The sequence below is a fragment of the Centroberyx gerrardi genome, chromosome 10 (genome assembly GCF_048128805.1).
Source record: "Centroberyx gerrardi isolate f3 chromosome 10, fCenGer3.hap1.cur.20231027, whole genome shotgun sequence".
Taxonomy (NCBI): domain Eukaryota; kingdom Metazoa; phylum Chordata; class Actinopteri; order Beryciformes; family Berycidae; genus Centroberyx; species Centroberyx gerrardi.
The window spans coordinates 3,803,946-3,810,996 of NC_136006.1; the positions used below are offsets into that span (position 1 = coordinate 3,803,946).

At 41.6% G+C, this 7,051-nt stretch overlaps 1 long non-coding RNA gene across 1 annotated transcript; it reads right to left on the reverse strand.

Annotated features, from left to right (window-relative positions):
* Positions 1-315: 315 nt before the first annotated feature.
* LOC144539935 (uncharacterized) lies at positions 316-1,015 on the reverse strand. Its single transcript, XR_013505164.1, has 2 exons — positions 808-1,015; positions 316-459 (listed from the first exon to the last, which is right to left on the reverse strand). It is a non-coding gene; the product is annotated as an uncharacterized LOC144539935 (long non-coding RNA).
* Between the last annotated feature and the right edge of the window lie 6,036 nt (positions 1,016-7,051).

Consider the following 7,051-nt stretch of genomic DNA (forward strand, 5'->3'; position numbering starts at 1 on the left):
AATAAATCTCTAATAAACTCAGAAACATGAATAGCATGTCAAGCAGGTTGTCTGTGCCCTTTCCTCCGTGTTGTCCTTGCATATAGTCTCCACCATGGTTTGCTGTGCTGCATGGGGATGCTCCAATCACTCGGAGAAAGGAGTACGAATGTACGGTTTCCCCACTGACACGGAGAGGAGAAAAAAATGGTTGGCTCAAGTCAGCAGGAGCAATCTTACCATCACTAAAGATCACAACAACAAAAAAATATGCGAGGTAATAATATTCAAACACTTCATTTGCACTTTTTCACAAACAAAGACCATACCATTGGGAAGCGTAATGTTTGGTTTATTAAAAATAAGGAACAGGGAAAGGCTTGTAAAACCCAGGGAGTTGAGACTCAGGGTGCAGGGTGAGGGTGCTGTCTCATTGCAGGGAGTCTTCAGGCTCCATTGAATCCCCCTGTGGTTCTTGTGCTGAAAGAGAGAGTGAGAGAGGGAGAAAAAGACAGAGGAGAAAGGGTTAGACACACCTATATAGGCTTGGATGGGAAATTTCCTTGGGAGATGAGGTGTGGTCTTTGTTCCTCAACTTAAGTTATGTAACTTCATTAGTTGTGATCATCAACAGCTTTTGCTGCTGATGTTTAACAAAGTATGACAAGTGGCATCAGTTACTGATGTGATATTAATTTGTATAAAGTTGTCTCATGTTCTTGGTTGTCTTTTATATATGTAATGAGTGTATACATGTCCAGTAAGTATAAAGTGTTCCCTAATACTGTGCATTCAACCACTATGGGATGTGTATGTGGGTAGACAAACCTGAGTTGTTGTGTGTGGGAAGTAAACTCAAGTCACTCTGCAGGCACATTTTGAGGCAGACCAGTTTGTCAAGACCAAAAAGGGCAAGACTAGGCTGAGAGCAGATGCTGTTCCCACCATCTTTGTGCATCGCCCTGTGGTCAAAAAGAGGAGGGCCCCTGCACCACGATGCACCCCTGGACCTGTAAATATAGAGCCTATAACTGCTGATCACAGCTATAGTGTTAAAGGTGACACAGGTATAATAAGTATGAACTCTTAATAATTAGTAATATTTCATATTTTGAAGTGATATAATATTATTTTGAATATTTAAAAATTAACAGTGCCATGTCTTCTACTTACATCAGTTTCAAAGATTGAGGAAAGAAGGGATGAGGAGACTGAGAGAAGGGAAAGTGAGAGTGAAGAAAGAGAGGACATGGCTAGTGAGGAGAGACAGGGAGAGCTGACACCACCCAGTCAGCCAGCAGCCAGTCAGCATACCAGTCAGCCAGCAGCCAGTCAATCGGATCTATTGAAAAAGAGACAAGAAAAAATCACCAAAAAAGCAAAGGCAGCACTAAGAAAAATAAGGAAGGAAACTGCAGCTCTCAAGAAGACAATGAAAATTAGGGACAAAAAATTAAAGAAAACTTTTTCAAAAGACCAAATTAAGGCATTAGGCAGACTAACCACAAAAGGGATGAAATGGAGCAATGACACAATTAAGAAGGCGTTAAAAATTCGCTTTGCTGCCGGTCCAACAGGTTACAAGACCCTGCAGGAATTGCAGGTTCCCCTGCCAGGAATAAGAACCCTGCAAAGAAGGATGCAATGTGTTAAATTTGAGCCTGGTGTGTTGACAGAGGTCTTTGATTTTCTAAAACTGAAGGCAGATGGATTGACAGACCTTGAAAGGGAGTGTGTGTTGACCTTGGATGAAATGGCAATCACACCAAGTGTGGAGTTGCACATGCTTTCCGGCAAACTGTATGGTGATGTGACTTTACCAGGTCACACAGGAGTAGCAACACATGCTTGTGTGTTTATGTTGGCTGGAAACACAACACGGTGGAAGCAAGTAGTGGCATGTCATTATAGTGGCAATTCTACCAATGGAGCAGAGTACAGGCCAATAATTATTGAAATAATACAGAGGGCAGCATCCATAGGGCTACATGTGCTTGATGTCACCACCGACATGGATAGCCCTAACCGGGCCATGTGGAAATCCTTTGGGGTCGACCACAATAAAACATCAGCGCCACATCCGGCAACACCAGACAGGCAGCTCTATTTCATGCCTGATGTCCCACATCTGGTAAAAAATCTAAAAAGTGCCCTTGTCCGTGGACAGGTGTTCATAATTCCTGAGGATATTGTGAACAAAGAGAACCTCCTCTCCAACGAGGTTTCAGTGGTCCCTATTAAGGACTTATTGACCTTTCAAGAAGGGATGGCATTAAAAATAGCTCCCCATCTATCAGCTGCAGCCATCCAGCCAAGTCACTTTGATAAGATGAAGGTTGGTCCTGCTCTACATGTATTCAGTAAGGCAACAAGTGCTGGGCTGAAATACATGGTGCAGCAAGAAAACCGCCCTCCGTCCTACATGACTACAGCGTGGTTCCTGGAGCAAGTTGATCATTGGTTTGATCTCATGTCATCTCGCCATCCAATTACAGCCCTGAGCAGGCTCAAGATGGAGGAGTACCAAAAGGCCATCACCTTCCTCCAGGACATCGTCCATCTGTTCCGTGGGATGAAGATTGGTCAAAAGGGAGGTTGGAAGCCTGTTCAAACAGGGGTGATAATGGCAACGACATCAATTTTGGCCATACAGGAGGAGATGCTGACACGAGGACACAGGTTTGTGTTAATGTCAAGGTTCACACAAGACTGCCTTGAAAATACATTCAGCTGTGTGAGGTCTAAAAATCCTGTCCCAACTCCAGTGGAATTCCATCATGCACTGAGAATCATATCTGTGGGGCAGTTCCTCACCACCATCAGGTCTGGGAGCTACCAGGAAGACGACAGTAGCTTTTTGGCAGACTTCCTGGACACAGTGGAGCAAAATATCACTCCGTCAGTCAGAGTGGAACAGCTGATGGCAGTGAACAGAGCAGCACCTGACCTCACAAAAACTGAGAAATGTATTCTCTTCCATCTCGCAGGCTACATCGTCCACAAAGTCATCAGGTTTGCCAGCATCTGTGAAAAATGCAAAATTGCAACAGAGCACAATGATGACAGTCCTGCTGGAGAAAACAGCATCTTAGTGAACTTAAAAGAGTTCAAGGCAGGTGCTCTTTGTCATCCCTCCCAAGAAGCCTATGATTTCATTCACAAAATTGAGGAACTATTTAGGACCAAGACTGGTTCCTTCCTCATGGAGCTCCCCAACGCAGTGGGTGTCTTGGAGAAAGAAGCTCAGGCACTCTCCAGCAGGCTTCCATCATGCTGTGGAGTACAAGAAAAAATCATTAAAAGATTCATACGGCTGAGGTTGAGAATTGAGGCAAAAAAAATACGAAATGACAGAAAAAAACAACACTTAAAAGATGGCCATCTTGGAAGCAAGAGCCAATCCAAAAAGGTGAAAAGGAAGGTGAACAGTAGCCAAGCTTCAACATCCGGCGACCCCCAAACAGCTCCAAAGGTGCTATCGAACCCATTAGTCGTTGCAATGGAAACATTTGGACTAACCATTGCTCCTACAAGTGCTCCAGCACCCAGCCAACATCACTGCTCCTCCACCTACCAGCACCCAGCCAACATCACTGCTCCTCCACCTACCAGCACCCAGCCAACATTACTGCTCCTCCACCTACCAGCACCCAGCCAACATTACTGCTCCTCCACCTACCAGCACCCAGCCAACATCACTGCTCCTCCACCTACCAGCACCCAGCCAACATTACTGCTCCTCCACCTACCAGCAGCCAGCCAACATTACTGCTCCTCCACCTGTAACATCATTGGTCCTCACCACTCCTGACCTATAACATCATTGGTCCTCACCACTCCTGACCTATAACATCATTGGTCATCACCACTCCTGACCTATAACATCATTGGTCCTCACCACTCCTGACCTATAACATCATTGGTCCTCACCACTCCTGACCTATAACATCATTGGTCCTCACCCTGCAGCACTCCTGACATGCAGCATGCAGCATCACTGCAGTATGATTCCTTAAAATGATTACTTATAATATATATTACATATTCAGTATGATTACTTATAATTAATATAAAATGTTAGTATGATTCCTTATATAATATGGCAGTATACACATTTAGTATGATTGCTTATTGCTGACTTATTTGAAACATACCTTGTTGTGTTTTCAATCTCACCATGGTCCACTCAGCACTCCTGACCTGTGGCATCACTGCTCCTCCACCACATAGCACCCAGTGCTCCTATAGCAGGTTACTAATATACACTAACAAGATAAGATTACTTATATAATACAGTAATAGAATACATGTTTAGTATGATTACTTATATAATACTGTAGTATAATACTTTTAGTATTTAGTATGATTCCCCATTTAGCCTAGTATGATTCATTTTTCAAAATTGCTGGCCTATTTTAAACTTACCTTGTGTTTTCAATCTCACTTAGGTCCTCCAACTTCCCTCTCCCTTTGCCATCAATCCAAAATCAGCTGAGCTGCAACATAATATAGACAGGTAATAGTCAACAGAATCACAAAGCCTAAAAACACTCAACCCATAAGTTACGTTTTTGTTTACTGTTTTGAAGTCTCAAATACGCACTCTAAATCCATATCAATAGCGATGTATCACAAAAATAGCTCTCTTCCTTATTATTGTGTAACGTTAACTTTATTATTAGCTCTTACTCCAAAATGGATATCCTCATTTCACCACCTCCACCCACCACTCTACAAACAAATGCCCCAATGTTATATTTAACTAATATTTAACTCCCCCCACCCCGCAAAAAATCACGTTTAGAAGTCTTTTTCTCTAATTCCACAACGTTGGATGAAATGGCATTAAGTGAACGGAATTTATAATTAATAGGCTGTTCGTGGTTAACATTATGTGTTGCTAACTTTATTCAGTATCCTAGCCTAATCTGTTATCTGTTAATGTTCCCTAAATCTACTAATTTAGAGGGGGATAATCCACTAACATGCTTTAATGCACATGTTAATTTGATACAGATGTGCTGATAATATACAATCTGATTCTTTAAACATCTTATCCTTTCAAAGTGCATCACAAACGGTCCATTCCGCTGCAACTCTACTGCGCTGCTAGCATTAGCCGCTAACTTCCGGGAACTATTGAGAGGCTCCGCGATCCGCCATTGCTGTAAAAAAAATGGTCCATTGGAGAGAACGGAGATGACGCAACTCTCTCTCTATATGGCTCTGGTCTTTTTCTGACACTTCTGGAGTCGTATGTTTTGATCAAACTGTTGCTTCATCAGAAAGAACAGCAGTGAAGAAATAACCGACGCAGGTCCATCTTTTAAAAAACGTAAGCCCGTGTTAGAGAGCTGGAGTCAGTGTTTTGCGCATGTCAGAAACTTTTATTCTGATTACATAATGTGGAGCATGTAAACGCGCATCTTAATGCGATCGTTATATTTAGCGCTCATGTAAACACTTGTGTGGCAATCTTCCTTCGGAATGATTTCATTCAGAATGAAAAAAAATGTAATGATCAGTTCAGTCAGAAACAGACAGAAATTTTGTAGGTTAGCAAGAGTTGAGAAAAAAGAGTTGATCAGAGCTGAGCATTACGTCATCTGAAAATATAACTTGATCGCCCTACCACCACGCAGAAATACGACATGTTTTTTTTTAATTTTTTCTGAGGAGGAAGAGGTGATAACAGTCTCCATTTGCTGATACTCCATGCTGATACTAACATCCTGTGTCTGGCTGTTACTGAGAATTTTCCATTGATGCAGACGTTCATCTTGAAATTTTTGAAATGCATTTTCATTGGTTTACATTGGTTTCTGTGTCATAATCTCACAGGCTATCATTTTCCACACGCGGGGGTGTGGGAGAGGCCAGTGCCAGTTACAAAAAAGATAAAAAAAACTGTGGGTAGAGGGTTTCTGCAGGACTGATAATATTTGTCAGTGCATGAGTGAATGAGTTTATATACTAGGCTTTTGTTCGGATTGCTTATGCAACATGAGGCAAAACAATAGGAGTTACGTAAATATACAATGAAAAGTGAATGGAATGTACTGTTAGATGATTTTCTTCTCTCTCTCTATCTCTATCTCTCTCTCTCTCAGTTTTCAATTCAATTCAAAGGGGCTTTATTGGCATGGGAAACATACGTTTACATTGCCAAAGCAAGTGTGAAATAAAAACAAAAAATGTACGTACAATTAAAGATATACAAGAATAAAGAAATGTGTAAACAGAGCTGTATAACATTGCAACATTGCAATCAAATATATAAATAAGAATAGGTAAAATTAACTTAAAAAAACAAACAGAAAAATTGTGCTTTTGCTGAAAAAAATAAAAATAAAAAAAATAAAAAAAAAATATATATATATATATACATACAGATAAGTAAAGATAACTTAAAATAAAAATAGAAAAATGTGGACATTGCAGTTAAAAAATATAAATACAAATAAGTGAGAACTGTGTAAACACTGCAACAATTTTTTTTTTATTTTTTTTTTTTTTTTTTACAAATGTATTTAAAGGTATCTGTTCTGTTTGTATGTACAGTATGTCTATGTACCGAGATCTGCACGGTGCAGATAGTGCAGGAATACACAGATGATTGACAGTCTTTACGGTGGTCTCTCTCTCTGTCTCTCTCTCTCCCTCTCTGTCTCTCTCTCTCTCCCTGTCTCTCTCTCCCTCTCTGTCTCTCTCTCTCTCTCTCTCTCTCTCTCTCTCTCCCTGTCTCTCCCTCTCTGTCTCTCTCTCTCTCTCTCTCTTTCTCTCTCCCTCTCTGTCTCTCTCTCTCTCTCTCCCTGTCTCTCTCTCCCTGTCTCTCTCTCCCTCTCTGTCTCTCTCTCTCTCTCTCTCTCTCTCTCCCTGTCTCTCCCTCTCTGTCTCTCTCTCTCTCCCTGTCTCTCTCTCCCTCTCTGTCTCTCTCTCTCTCTCTCTGTCTCTCTCTCTCTCCCTGTCTCTCTCTCCCTCTCTGTCTCTCTCTCTCTCTCTCTCTCTCCCTGTCTCTCCCTCTCTGTCTCTCTCTCTCTCCCTGTCTCTCTGTCTCTCTCTCTCTCTCTCT